Here is a 15,150-nt window from a genome sequence, read left to right on the forward strand (position 1 = left end):
TGTGGGTGCCCAGGGGGACGCTGGCATCTGGCCCAAGGACTCCGCTGGGACCTACCGGAGGCCCCATGAACGTCTGAGGGCCTGAGTTAGCCTCACCGGGCCACTCCCCATCTCCCACCTGGACCACCCTGGGGGTCTAACTGCCCTCACTTATGACCCCAGCGGCTACCCCGGGAGCATCCGATGGGAGGCACACAAGGCACATGCGAGCCCAGCCTCCTGCGCTGCTGGTGCTAACATCCCCTGACCCCTTCATGAGACTCGGCTCCTGGGACCCTAAAAAGGCCAAGTGCCCTCGGCTGAGCATCCTTTCTTCCGATCCACCTTGCTGAGCTGCCACATGGGCCCTGTCACTGCGTGGGATCCCCCAGAGAACCCCGCTAGACCCCTCTGGGCCTTAAGGCAAAGCTGGTCTTAGGCACCCCAAGAGAGGCCCAGCCCTGAGCCCCCATGGCTCTGTCCATGCGTCTCAAATAAGTAAAGCACAGATAAACAAATGACTCTTTCTGGAGTGAATTGTGTGGCGACGATCCTCCGCTTTCTTCTTCTCTACCATTACTGATTTTATTTAAACAGACACAAACATTCCCGTCTCATTGCAATTTCAGGGGTGAGAAGGGGCCAAGAGAGGAACTCACTCAAAAACCACTCTGTGGATTAAAGAGCCTCGCGTGTGGGAACTCAGCATTGTCACCAGGGCTGACATAGCATGGCTTTCAGGGAGGAAGGTTTTCTATGGACAGACAAGCTCCTCTGTTTCCACGTCTCCACACTGGCCCTCTGGCCAGGCCTCAGAGACCAGAGAAGGCAAACGCACCATTCTGTATGTCATTCACGTGCTTAGCAAATTCACTGAGGGCCTACTGTGTGTACTGTGTGCCTGGCCCGAGCTGGTTCTCGAGGGCTCGGGGCCGGAGTTGTGGATACCCCTCACTTACCGTGCCTTGGCCACAGAATGCCACTGCCCAGAGCGGGCCCCACGCAGGCTGGCTCCAAGTGGCCACGATCCTGGCTCCAGGCAGCTTGCAGACAGACCCCCAGGCCGCATGGTTGGTGGAGAAGAGGATTGTCTCCTGGTGGCGGCCCCCTCCCCAGGTTAAATGTGTGCATTCTTGAATAGAGAGTGTGAGCTGAAGCTAATGAAATTCCAATGTCTCAGGAAATCAAGAAACTCACCCCAAAGCAGGAAGAAGTGAAGAGGCACAGGGCTGAGATGCCAGGTGACCATCAGCAAGGAAGGCTGGGTGGTGCAGGGCGGCGCTCCTCCGGGGGCTTCTTTCTGCCTCTTCCATCCGGTTCTTCAGCCGACCCAGCCAGGTCACGGCCAGTGTGCCGAGGACAAGGCTGACCTGCAGGAGAGGCAGGAAATTAGAATTCCCACCGGGCCAGCACTGCAGAAGAGCTACACACACACAAGGAAAGACACAGAGCCCAGTCTCACCTGCAGCACGGTTTTCGGTGGAGGGTGGTTCGTGGAGATGAGCAGTGACATGAAGGAGAAGCAACGGGCCTAGGTGGCAGCCCCCAAACCAGCCGTGAGGCCTGGGGACAGGCTGTGGCTAACACCCAGTGGACGAGACAAGAGAACTGGGGTGGTGGGGGGGGAGCCAGGATAGAAGTCTGGTCATTCCAACCCTCCCTTCGCCCGCCCACCCGCCCCCCCAAGGGAGGAGGCATCTGATGGTTGGAGGAGGTGGCATGCCAGCAGGAACCTGTCCCAGGGGCACCGGGGACTGGTTCTTGGGCCGCATAGGGCTTGAAGGGGCTCCTTAGGCCGGGGAAGGGGTAGTTAGGACCAATAAGAGGCCAAGAGACAAGCAGGCAGAAGGTGGACGAGGAAGCCGACAGGGCCAGGTAGCCACAGGTGTGGGCTCAGCAAGGAAAATCAACCTGCTAGGCAGAGGGCTGGACAGCTGAGGCCCAGAGGGTCCCGAGCCCCGTGATTGGGTCACAGAGAAGGGCCAAGTGGGTCAGGCCAGGCGACAGACAGACTGTGGCAAGCAGAGCTCCAGGTGGGTCAAGCTGGCCACCAGACAGAGCGGAACAGGTAGGCAACCAGGCAGAGGCAAGAGCCTGCAGAGCTCCCTGGAGGTTCCCAGCCAACACCTGGGCTGCACAGGGGCTAGATTTAGCCCCAGGGGCAGGAAGGCATCACGGAGGGAGAGGTCCAACTCGCAGACCCCAACTCAAGAGGGAGACCCGAGTGGCCGGAGCCGGAGGGGCACACACACCACAGCTGTCCCCGTGCTCCCACCTCAGTCCTGAGCTGCAGGCAGGGGTCAGGGCAGCCATCAGCACTCAGCTACGGGACGGGGGGTGGGAGGCAGAGAGGGCAGGAGGGGGGCACAGCCCTGGAGCTGGGCGGGTTCAAGTGTCCTCCAGGGCTTAAAGGTCGCGGGGGGCCAACTGGCCCCAGACAGGCAGACCAGGGCCTACCCCTCACACCCTTCTGCCGGCCTTCTCCAGAGCCGGAGGCCACTGCTCCAGCGCCTGAGGCAGCCCGAGGCCGGCCTCAGCAGAAGCAACCCCCCGGCCGGCCCTCCTGGGGAGGCAGAGACCATCAAGGGACGCGCTAAGGGAAGCGGGGCCAAGCCGGGGCCGGACCAGGGGTTTCGCTCAGTAAGGATCAACTGTTGGATGACGGGATGGACGCCTGAGTGAATGAAGGGGCAGGACCAGCAAAGCCCAGCAGAAATGGGGCTGGGGGTGGGGCGATGCCCACTCCCCCTCAGTGAAATGAAATCCACCTTCCACCCGTTTGCCTAAAACTCCTCGGTTCCCAAAGACTCCCATCTAGCATCACAAGTATGGCGGTTCCTTCATTGACTCACCTGTCCAAACAGACATCCCACATACTCTTACTGAACCCCACTTTTGTGCCAGGCTGAGGCTGGGGCACCCAGAGGAGGCGTGGGCTGGCCTAGGGCACCCCCAGAGGACCGGATCAGGAAACGGTGATGAAGGGAAGAGAGGAAGAAGGGAGTGGAGAACAGAGGTGGGCAGTAAAAGCAGAAAAACAGAAATGCAGAATTGTGGGATGGGGGCGTCTCCTGGCCTCTCGCATTCTCTGCTCTCCCACCTGGTGAAGCCACTTTTTCCTAGAGCTCTAGGGCCTCCGGGATCCATTTAATGCAGGGTGGTGAGACCTACGGGTTCTGGGGACTGGGGGGGCTCACACAGGAAGCCAGACTGGACTCCTGGGCTGGAAGGGTGGGGTCCTGTGTGCACGGGGAGCAGAGTGGTGTCCTTCCCAGACATAGACGGCAGACACAAGAGGACAAGTGAAAACTTTGGGCCACCCCTACACTCAAGGGAGCAATTAGCTCAGACCCCTCTGCTGGTGGCCTCAGAAAAACTTAAGAGGCCTGACTGCCTAGTTTCCAGAAATCCAACAGGAGCAGAGTTAGGGGAGAGGAGTTTTGTCAATGCCAGGCACTCAGGTGCCAGCAGAGTACAAAACCCCCCCAAGATCCTGACCCACTAATGCCTTCCACACCCTTCCCAGGTTCTCAGATGCTGGTGTATTAAGGACTCAGGGGCTTGTATTGTAATTACTGCTATATATTCGGGAAAAGGCCCGTAGTTAACTTCCTATTCAAATTAAGTCCTCTCATTTAGAAACACCAGGAACGGCTCTATTTTATTACTCTCCAATAACCGCAGAGCGGGGGAGGTTTGAGGGATCTCCATTTTCAGAGGTGCTCATCCTCACCCGGTGCCCTCATCCAGGCAACATCTGGATCACCCAGACATCCTTCGACAATTAAGGCGCCTAGTTGGGTTTGCGGATTTTAAAAGTGCAAGCTAATTCCGATCCGTGATGCCCGAGACCTTTAGCCAACAGAGAACTCCGAGGGCCTCCTCCCCTTGCTCCCATCACCCCACTTCTCCCTTAGTTTTCCATTTGGCTGAAGGTCTGGCTAGAGTCTGAGAATTCACTGGGAGTGAGCTAATCTTGACTGAGTGGCCTTGGGGTGAGAGAAGCCCAGGTCTTGGGACACAAGACGGGTTTCGAGGGGGCGGGGGGATGCCTCCTCTAAAGATGTGGATGGGCTCTGAAGAATTCAAAGATCAGGACAGAGCTTGGGGGCAGGGGGAGGAGGCATTCCGTTGGGGCACAGGACACACAGGGGCGAGAGAGATTAAGAGGGTCAAAGCAGGGACTATTGGTTCTGATGCCAGATCTGAGTTGTCATGTCCCTTCTGTGCACTTGGCTCACCAAGTGATCCTGACAAACCTCTGGCCCTCTGAATCTCACGCTCAGCAGTATGTGGAAGCCAAATGTGAACCACGAACCTTGCTGTCCCATGGGTGGGGGGGGCCTCTGGGGCCCCCAGACTCATCTATTTCTTGACCAGGATGGGACCTTCCATGGGTGTTGGCCTTGGGATAATCCCATGGGTTCTACACATAATGTTAAGTTTTAATGATCGGGGGAGTCCTCAAACAGGTCAGGTGCATGCTCCGGTAGTGAATGTGCACCCCCATTCCCAGGCTTTTTGGGAGAATGAGTCCAGGAGGCATGAAGCTCCCGGACCACGGGGACAACTGTGTGTAGTAGGGTCGAACAAAGGAACTTTCTGCCAAGCAGCCCTATCTGCGGCCCGCTTCCCAAAGCAGCCTTCAACTTTCAACCCTGCTCAATGGACCCCACGCTGGGACAGAGGCAAAGACTTAAATGAAGAGCAAATGAAACCCGGGCTCCAGCACCAGAATTAGAAGTGTGGCCTAAGCACCAGTCGCCCCTGGTCGCCCCTGCCTGCGGACGCCAGTTCACCTCATTATGATAATCAGTGTGTTTTTCCTTCACAGACAAAGAAGGGCTCCTTATGAGACGAATATTGGAATCCAGCAGCTACCTCATTAACGTCTGCAGCCTCTTCCTTGACAAGGCCCAAGATTAGCCCTGTGTTCATTAAGGGGAAAGGGCGGAAAGTGGAATAAAACTGAAAACCACAGCTGGCGGGGGAGGGGGAGGGCGCTTTCTGTTGGCCATTCATTCGCTGAAAGGCTGCGTGCACCTTCAGGACTTAATCACCAGTGAGGGGGGCTGGGGAGGGTTTAGCCAGGATGCAGGAGGTAAAGAGGTTAAACTTGATAGAAGGAGTTAAAAACCCAAAATGGGGCAATTTGATTTGAAAGCTTCCTGGGATTTGTCACTGGAATAATCAATTTAACATCTTTTTCCTGTTTACTTTCTTTCAGCCCGACCCAAGAGGAAACCTTTCTCTGGTTGGGTTTTCGTAGATTTTAATATTCTCTAAGGCTCCCTTCCCCACCTTTTGGTGCCTCTAGTGTCTTTTCCTACTGGTCTTTTTCTTTTTTTCTTTCTCTGTTGCTCCCCTCCCCCCACGCCCACATCTTTCTTCCCTCTTTGGTTCTCCCCGTGGGAACTTAACCTGTAGGAAAAGCTGATGGGGACTCCGATTTTCTCACGAACACTTTACTGACCTTATTTCAAGTCCCTCAGGTAGTGTCTGGTTCTTACCTGCAACACATCCCACCTGACCTGCCAGGTAAAGATCATTAACCCTATTCCATAACTGAGAAAAGAGTGGCTTGGCAAAACTGACTAACCCCAAGGCCTCAACACCAGGTGATTTAGCCAGGCCTCAAACCTGGCAAGATGGTAAGAAGTCGACTCCCAGAGAGAAGAGCTATGGATGCTCCAGCGCCTGGGAGAAACCAAGAATGAGGGAAGCCAGGAGTAGGTGATTCTGTGAAGCATCTGGGGAGCAGGGGTCAACAGGAGGAATCCAGAGCCGAAAGCCATGTGAGGGCAAAGAATGAAAATGTGTCCATGTGTCCTCATGTGTCTGTGTCCATGTGCTGGAAACGTGTCCAGAGTTAAGCTACAGAAAAGTCATTACCTGAGTTAGAGTCGTTCAACGGAGCAGAACAAGTCAGGAAGCAGTGGGTTGAAGAGGAAATTGGAGATGAGGAAGGAAGACAGCAAGTGTAGACAGGCCTTTCGAGAAGCTTGGCTGCGAAAGGAAAGAGACAGGCTGTAGTGGCTGGGAAAGGGGGCGGCGGGGCCTGAGAGGCTCCTGGCTGAGGAGAGAGCAAAGTTAGGAATCGAGAGGGAAGAACTAGTGGTGGGAGGAACAGGTCTGAAACAGGACAGACCGGCGCAGAGGACACCTCTTCCTTCGCTACCCAAGAGGTGACAGGGGTGCAAATGTGCCATGGGACCCCAATCGGAAGAGCAGCTTGATGGCCTCTATTCCCCTTGGAGGTGGCAGGCCAGCCCCGGGATCGGGACAGGGAGTTGTGAGGTTCAAATGAATCCATGGTTGCAAAAGGCCTTTGCGGACTGCAAAGGGAGACATAAATGTTCACTATAATTACTCACTGGTAGCAGGACGCTCAATTTTACAGCCCACTCAAATCTCACCGGGGCCTGGATTTTCACTGACCATAAATTATGCGTCCTTACATTAAGGATGTAAAAACCAGTGGTAAAAGCTCCTGCCAGCCCCTGGAAGACAAAAGGTTCCCTCCTAATAGCCTGGATTAACTCAAAGCAGCTCTCCGCCCACTTCATTTGTCACCTTCCAAGTCACCCTTCCACCTTCTATTTGCCACATAATCCAATCAGCCCCTTTCAGATGCCCGGGAGCTATTGTCTCCACCGAGCTGGGCTTCTCTAAAGCGCCAGAGTTGTTTTTGTCTTGTCCGGACAAAACTGGTTGGCTTAAAAGGGGACGAAAGAAAGTGCGGGTCGAATGAGGACCCCAATTAGCTTCCAGGAGACTGTTTTCATCATCTTTGGATCACATACCAGGCCTGGTGTGCTGGGCATATTGTCGGCGTTCCAGAAAATGTTTGTTGAATTAATTCTGCTTTTATTTACTCTGGAATTTATTTATTGAGCGCAAACACACACAGCACCTACTGGGTGCCGTTATTACTGAGGGAGAATAGGCTTGGGCATGTGCACTTCGAGGCGCGATCCCCGGGAGTTAAGTATCTAGCAATTTCCACAGCGATTTACAAAGCACTTTCATAGTGGTTACATCATTTGGTCTTCAAAAGCTCCCTGTGGGGTAAACGGGACTGCTTGCTTTTTTTTTTTTTTTTTAATCCCCATTTAGCCCATGAAAAGGACTGGGGTTTGGAGAAGTTAAGTGACTTGGTTAAGGTCACACCGTAGTTGAAAGGTGGAACCAGCACAAGGCACCAGCGCCGGGGCCACCCACACCCCCGAGACCACGCTACACAGCTGGGATTTCAAACAGATTATCCCACTGTCAAATGTCTGATTGGAAATCAAAGGGCTCTTAGTAGAACTCTGGGCCAAGAGGGTACGGTGCAGCCACAAGGGCACTAGGGTCCAACTCTGACCCCTTCTCTTGCCAACAATGCGACCAAACACTTACACTCCTCCAACCTCAGCGCCCCTGCTGTGAATGTGAACGTGTCCCATGCCACGGGAAGGGCACTTGCTTCTCCTAACATCCTCCTCCCCCTACCCCCGAACCTTTTAAAATCCCTCAAATCAATGTTGAACCCTTTCTCATCTGTAAATGAGGCTGCTTTGTTCGTGTGTACGTACGACATGGAAATAAGACGCCTGTAGAACACAGAAAGTGCTCTGGAAATGACCACATGCACGATTCATGTTCCTACTCAGGTCAGCCCAACGCCCATCTTGGTGACCCCTACCTGCTTGAAGGAGAGCCCCGCGGACAAGGGCTGCCTGGAGCGCTGTGGGAGAATAAACGAGAAGCATGAGACAAGGGTGACAGGGGTGGGAAGGGACTGACCTACGCAACTTTTTCAACAGACATTTGCTTACCACCTCCTCTATGCCCAGCCCTGCCTGAGGCAGTTTTATCTCATTCAATACTCACAACAACCCTGGGAGGCTGCTCTTCTTGTCCCCATTCCCCAGAAAGGACAGGGAGATCTCAGAAGAGGTAGGGATGCCCTTGGCAGTTCGGTAGCATGGCATCGGGGCTCATGCTCATTCCAGAAGCCCACCCTGGGCCTTGGAATTGCCAGTGAGATGCTGGTCAAGCCCTTGGCCCAGGTCCCCCTCCTGAGAAGTTCCCAAAGGGATCCTTCCGTTCAGGCCATCATACGGGCAACCACAGGGTTGTCATGGGAGAAAGACTGACAACTGGTTGGGGAGGGAAACACTCCAGGTCGCTGGCACATAAACACAAGCAAAGACTTATAGGAAAGTATTCATAGCATCAAGGCATAAGCATAGCAAAGGTCAAGGGTTAATGACCAATGCCCCCTCACTAGGGCATTGGTTTAAGCATTCAGCCAAGAGGGAGAGCTGGCTGGTTGGTTCTGGTCCTCTTCATCCTTCGTCATCCTCGTCCCCGGGGCGGGGGGGGGGGTCTCTGCCAGTGGCTGCTTGGTATACTGGTGCCATCCAGGGGTCGGAGCTCCTACTGTCCTCTGTAATTGATCAAAGGTTAGAGCACCTACTTAAAAACCCAAGTGTAGGTAGTAATTAAAATTTAACTGAATTAATTACAACCAAAACTAATCAGTTAAAATTTAAAATGGTCTTTTAATTACTAATGGGTCTGGGGGTGGTGCAAGGAGGGTGGCAGGGGTGGGGATTTTGCCTGTCCCGTTGGGTTACACACTGCCACAAAGAGGGGCTGAAGTACCATCAGGTGGAGGTGAGCAGCAAGCACCTTGGCAGCAGCGTGGCATCGAGAGGTGGTCCTTGAAGACAAGGAGGTGAACGGATGATGTCATCCCTGAAGACACCCTATGGCAGGGGAAGGGGGCCAGATTAGAAACCATCTTGATGACCTCTAATGGTCAGCACAGGAACAGCAGAGAGAGAGAGGGAGGGAGGGAGGGAGGGAGGGGGCAGTCAGAGGGAGAGGGAGGGAGGGGGGCAGTCAGAGCGAGAGGGAGGGAGGGGGCAGTCAGAGGGAGAGAGAGGGAGGGGACAGTCAGAGCGAGAGGGAGGGAGCAGTGGGAAAGAGGGGGAGAGGGGAGGAGTTAGGAGGGAAGAGGGAGGGAAAGGAAGGAGGAGGAAGGGGAGGGGGAGGAGGAAGGAGGGAAGGGGAGATGAAGGGGAGGGGAAGGAGGGAAGAGGAAAACGAGAGGGGAGGGGGGAAGAGGAGAAGAGGAGAAATGGGAGGAGTAGGAAGAAAGAACTGAAAAGGGGAGGAGGGAGAGAAGTGGGAGGGGGTAAGGAAGACTTGATTGACAGGGCACAAGTGTTAACTGTGTGCGCATGCGCAACCCGAAGTCAGGGCTAGCGGGCCAAGAACCGTTTGCAAGCACAGACCGCTAGGGGGCGCGCGGCCGGCACCCAGGACTCCGGAGCACAGCCACCTGCGGCGCGCGCGCACGCGCACAGCAGAGCCCCCCCGCGCCCCCGCAGCGCCCGGCCCGCAGCTGCCAGGGGCACAGCTGGCACCGAATGGGCGGGGGGGGGGGGGGCGCACAACAGGTCTCAGGCTGGGGGCGGGGGAGGCCACAGCCCACACCAGCACCTCGCGCAGGGCCGCTATGTTCCCGAAACACCACGCACGCCGTCGCGTGCCAGCATCCACCTGTGGACCTGGAGCAGCGCCCCCCAACACAGGCCCGGGGGCCTTCCGCACCCCCAGCCGAGGGGGTCAGCCCGCATCAGAGACACGGGAGGTCATCAAGAAGGCACTCGCCATAGGATCTTTCCAGAACACGATTCCACTTTTAATAAGTAAAAACACCGAAATCTGGGCTCTGACCTTTCGGTACATCCAATTAAGCGTAAATTAATTAGAATTGTAAAGGCCCAGTTCTCGATACACCGTTTTTCACTCATTTGTGCGGCCTCTGGGACACATGATACAAAACATATCGCTAAAAAAAATAAATAAATAATAATATAGAGGCAACCAAAACCAGCAAAAATCCTCCAGAGCACCGTGGACCCCCCCACCGCCCCTCCGCGCCATCTCACCTCCCTCCTTGGCCACAGCCAGAATTTCAAGACCTCGTGCTACGGCATCTAATTAAGGATTTTATGACCTCTCTATCCTGCTCCTATGAGCCACACCTTTCCTGAGACCCCCGCCCCCCAAAACCCAAACCGACTGGGATGCACTAATGTGCGTGCACGCTCCCCCACGACACCCTAAGTCACGCCGCCAGTGCGGATCGCGGCATCCCTGCCCGGCTGCTCCCCGTGAACCCCAGGATCTTGAAACACTTCCCCCTCGGGTACATGATTCCAGAATTCTCCAGGAAATCCCGCGCTCGACCCCCTCCAGCAGAAGAACAAAGGCCACCTCCCCTCGCCACCCCGCCCCCCAAAATTCCGCAGTGCCGCCAGCGCCCTCTGGCGGCCGGCGAGAGAACCTTCCAGAAACCTGCCACGTAGCAGCCCGCTCGCGCCCCCCCTCCCGGAGCCCGCCAGCCCAGAGTGGGGAGGGGGCGGCGTGGGGGGGCTTGACAGGGACAAAGGAAACGGCAAAAGACGACTTGGTCAAAAGTCAAAAGCCCGCAACATGTCAGAACCTTCTAGCGACCGTCACGCCATGCAAAGAAGACCCCCGACCCCCGGTTCCCAACTCCCGGCGCCTGGACAGCCCCCAACACGCCCCCTTTTCAGGATTTCTCCCTTCCCTCTGGATGCGCCTCCCCCCGCGCCCCGGCCGCGGCCTTCCGTCCACCCCGGCCCACCCCCTGCTTCTCTCCTGCCAGTGCCCCGAGGACCGACCCTGCGCCCCGCCGCCCTTCTCCACGCACTGGTCCTGGGGGCTCCCGGCAGGTCGGCACTTGGGCGCCATCTCTCCCCACCATCAGGGCGACCGATGGGCGCCAGGCAGATGCTCGCAGCGATTTCCCTCCACGCTCCGCCTGCAGCCCGCTGGGCACTGACCCTGGGTGTCTGGATTCGCAACCCCTCGCGGACGGCGACCTGTACCCCTCTCGCCTACGGGCCACCCAGAACCTGGCCAGGTATCAGGGGGGCTGTCTACCTGGGAGACGCTTCCTCCTGGGTGCTCCCCCCTCCAACTGGTGGGCCACGCGGAATGCACCCGCCGCCATATCTCCCACCAGCCGTGATCCTCAGGGTGGCTTCGTGCACCGAAAATCTGGGGTCTGGACCACTTAGTGGCTGCGGCACACCGGGTCGTGACAGCCATCCGGTCGGATTCCTCCCCTTCGCCTCCATCGAAGCCCCCACCACTCAGCCTGCACCCGCAGAGCTAAGGGGCTGCACGAGAAAAGGGCCCTGATTCGCCCCCCCGGGAAGATGTGCCTCGAGATCTCCCTGTCTGGCCCAATTTCGTCGCCGACGCTCGGGGACCAGGCGAGGTGGCCGCCTTCGGGAGGAGGTCCCCGGCGTTGTCATCGGCGTGTCCAGGAGGACAGAGCCCAACCTCGAAGGGATGTCGTCTTGCATTTGCACATCCTTGCAGGCAAGGATGGCCGACCACTCACCAGGTGGGGAGATTCTCGCGTGGGCGCCCCGGTTCTCCCGAGGAGCTGCGGCCGAGGCCAGCGCGGCCAAGGCGCGCTCCATCTCCGCTCTCCGCCGTCTGCGCTAGGGGCTGGCTGGGTGGGGTTTATATGGAGGCGCAGAAGGGGTGGTCTCTGACGTCAGCGCATTCTGCTGCAATGCGCTCATTTCTCCAAAAGTGATTGGCCGGAAAAATGAGCCCCCCAGATTCTATGACAAATTGCTCTAGCCGCACCCAGATTGCAGCAAAGAAGGGAGGAAAAAAATCTGCCGCAGTGCCCCTCGCCGCCATGACCAACACCCTGCGTTCGCTGGTGCTTTCTCCCCCCCCCACGACCCCCACGACCCCCACGAGCCCCACGAGCCCCACGAGCCCCACGAGCCCCACTCGCCCAGCGCGGCGATCGGGCTGCACAATTTGCTGGGAGAACCGGACAAGGGGTGGTTTTCCCCCAGGCGGGCCGAGGGTAAAGCTGGGGCGCTGGGGGCAGCAGATCGCACACACCTGACTGTTTCGGAACCTCCACCGGGGGATGCGCCTTAGGAACAGAAAATGATGCTTTCTGCTTATTGCCCCGGAAAATAAAACGCCCCGAGCGAGATAAGCGGTGCCCGAATGTAAGTGGGCGGCTGTCACCCCCTTTTAGCCCACCCGTCCATTTCTGATTGGTTATCTTTGACATGGAACACTCGGCGCAGCATAGCATCTCCGAGTCAGAAAAACCGGGTTTTGGAGTCCCGGGCTTTGCCGCTGACAACCTGTGCACGAGAACCTTGCAACGTCCCTTCCGCGGCCAGGGGGTCCGTTTCCTACACGTTAGCAAGAGGGTACCCGCCCCCCCCCCCCCCCCCGCCAACCGCGGTCCTAATAATAATATAGACATGAGCCGTGTCCTGCTCTAGGGAAAGTACTTTTCGAGGAGGACTGTGTCCCACGTGGAGATGCAATGGGGTACCCCCCCAAAAAAATGGAGGTGATTTCCCCAACAGAGACACTTTGAAAAGCGCCCCCGCCTCCCGGTGCCGCCCCGGGGAAACAGGCAGCGACACATGTTGCGGCAGAGCATAGCTGCACGGCCTCGTGCTCCGGGACTTGGCACATGTTAATCCGTAACAGGTGGCGCCTTCGGCAGCTCTGCCGGGCACTGAGTGGCAAAGCGGGCAGGGCCGTCAATCAAATGTCCTCTCGAAAAGGTCAAAATGCTGTTGAAAGGGACTAAGGATCTATCTTAGGGTGACAGGTGGGTGGCAGCCGGGAGGGCAAGGATGAAGCGCCTAGTGACAGGAGAGGGGTGAGAATGAGTGATGGGTCCCAAAGGGGCAAGGCAGAGGGGCCTGCGGGGACTATCAGGTTAGAACGGCTCCTCCCGCTCTTCCTTTTTTTGGGGGGGGGGTGGGGGGGTCCCGAAGCAGCTTCAGAGCACCCCCCCCCCACCTCCAGGCCCAGCGGTCCTACGAGGCGGCTTTCAACAGGGGCAGGAGATTCCTGGGCTGAAAAGAAGGAACCGGGCAATTGGAAAGCTCACGAGGGACGGCTGCAGGGAGCTGCAAGTGGACCACCGGGTCACGAGAGACACCGAGCTCGGGCGGGGGGCTCGTTCAGAGGCGAGCAGGCGCGCAGCCGGGGAGACGACAGAGTGGGCTTTGGGGGGCATGGCGGGGGGCCACCCCAAAGTGTCAGATAATGGGATGCGGGAAGAGAGCGCCCACTTTGCAGCCTGGGGAGCACGCAAGGAGCCCCAGAGACTCGAGTCCCCCAGCAGGACTTGCGAGACAGAAAGGCCTGCGCCAGCCGCAGACGTCAAGAAAGCTTCAAAAAATCATGGCTCCGAGCATCCTTGTCAACAGGAGAACGTTTATTAGCCTCAGTATTAATAGCTAGGAAACAGCCGGAGCGGGCCGGGACCAATCAGCGTCCAGGAGCCCCTGTCGTCAGGCCTGCGCAGCCAATCAGACGCAGGCAGGCCCGGTTGCTAGCCTCTCGGGGGCAGAGGCGAGGGGTGCGCATTGTCACGGGGGCTCCAGCTCGCCCTCCACGCGTGGGAGGCCTGCGTGGGCGCCCAGGCGGCCACCAGAGAGCGTCAGTAGCCACGCATTCGGGGCCTCTGGAGGCCGTCATGGAGACAGTGCCTCCTGGCGTGGGCCCCGCAGCCCCAAAAGGACATGAGTTGATGCTCTGGGAGGAGCCCCAGACCTTGGTTGGGTGCCCCCGGGAGGCCCTGGAAGGAGAAACTCCAGACATCCATGCGCATCTCTTCTCAGGGCCTGGCGCCCAGGAGGAAAGTTGGGCCTCCTAGCGCAATCAGCCTCTCTGCGTTTTTTCTGGGCTCTCTGGCTCCAAAGCCCTGTGCTCAGAGTTTAACGGTAAAGCCCACTCCTCTTTTCCAGGGTCTTACTGACAGGCCAAGGTAAAGGACCCTGGAAATTATGTGTTTCCGACAAAAGCGCCCCGGGGGGTTGAATCCCCTCTCTGCTCCCTCCTAGCTGGGAGGCTGAGGTCCAGGCCTCTCCCTGGGCCCCTATTTCCTCATCTGGAAAAAGGAAAGAGTTGGACAAGATGGTCCCCAAGGAGCCTTCCAGTCCTGCTTTGCTTGATTTGAATGTATACATCAGGCGAGTCAAATGTCTTCCAGAACATTCTGCATGACAGTAATTAGTATCAGGTGTATCCTGCAGTCCATGTGGTTACTTCATCATTCTGCTTTTCTTTCCATTGTATTTTATTTTAAACAGAACACCATGGCAACATGTTTATCCTTCTGGCTTCCTGAAAGAAAGAAAGAAAGAAAGAAAGAAAGAAAGAAAGAAAGAAAGAAAGAAAGAAAGAAAAGAAAAGAAAGAAAGAGAAGATAGAGGGGAAAAAGCAAAGAGAGAAAGAAAACACTGCTGTAAACTAATCTCTACTGAGCATGGTTTTAACCACAATAAAAAAAGATATCCATATGTTTAAATGTTTTTGTTGGCTTTTCTGGAGCTCAGAACCTAACTTTTTAAATATTTATTGGTCCAAAGCAATGGAAGAAATAACTTGAAAGAGCCAAATCTATGGTAATATTTGGATCCAAACTGTTTCTCAATCTGAGCCATGTCGTGCATGCTTTCCTTGCTCAAAAAAGGACAATTTGAGGGCTCAGATTGATATCAATAGGGCAAAACAGACAAGGAAATCCAGGTTTGAGAAATGACTCGTTTTCTTTCTGTACATGCCGAAACCCAGCTCTCTTGAAGAGCCCTGGAGGAGAGCCAGTGTCCCAGACGCATGGCTTAGCCTGTTGCCTTTTTTTTTTTTTTTCACATAGATCTAATTCAAAGCACACATTTTTCTTCTTTTTTTAATTCATACTTGGGAACCCTCAAAAGCTGTGTGAGCAGTCTCCTATCCACATGTACATACTTGTGGGCAAGTGTACAAATGTCCTAAGATTTGGCCAGGAAATGAAGACAAGGTCCTCTATATCAATCTCCCAACCATGGGTAAATGCACTCTCTTCTCAAAAACCACACTGCCAGCTTTTACAAAATAGCATCCCCTGAGCGGCAGACTTTCCCAGTCTTCCGGGTACCCCTAAAATGATAGTATTCCTCAGAAATCTCTTGAGGCCCCCTCCACACTTCCCACGAGTGGCTGCAATGAGGCCGCGCCTTCCTAATCACTAATTCCAGTGCCAGCCTCTGGCAATTCCAACCTGTCAAAATCACGCTTCTCTGAACCCCCCTA

At 56.0% G+C, this 15,150-nt stretch overlaps 1 long non-coding RNA gene across 4 annotated transcripts in view; it reads right to left on the reverse strand.

The window, feature by feature from the left end:
- LOC129495970 (uncharacterized) overlaps positions 1-11,509 on the reverse strand; it is a 33,965-nt gene extending 22,456 nt beyond the window's left edge. Inside the window, exons 1-5 of one of the 4 annotated variants that reach the window (XR_008661640.1) lie at positions 11,414-11,509; positions 8,632-8,735; positions 7,667-8,413; positions 1,442-5,985; positions 1,177-1,349 (exon numbers count right to left, since the gene is read on the reverse strand). This is a non-coding gene — a long non-coding RNA (uncharacterized LOC129495970). Of the gene's footprint in view, positions 1-1,176; positions 1,350-1,441; positions 8,414-8,631; positions 8,736-11,413 lie in introns of all 4 variants that reach the window. The other 3 variants (XR_008661639.1, XR_008661641.1, XR_008661638.1) reach the window with 3 other exon arrangements.
- Positions 11,510-15,150: the final 3,641 nt, after the last annotated feature.

The sequence above is a fragment of the Nyctereutes procyonoides genome, unplaced genomic scaffold (genome assembly GCF_905146905.1).
Source record: "Nyctereutes procyonoides isolate TBG_1078 unplaced genomic scaffold, NYPRO_anot_genome, whole genome shotgun sequence".
In the NCBI taxonomy this organism is placed as follows: domain Eukaryota; kingdom Metazoa; phylum Chordata; class Mammalia; order Carnivora; family Canidae; genus Nyctereutes; species Nyctereutes procyonoides.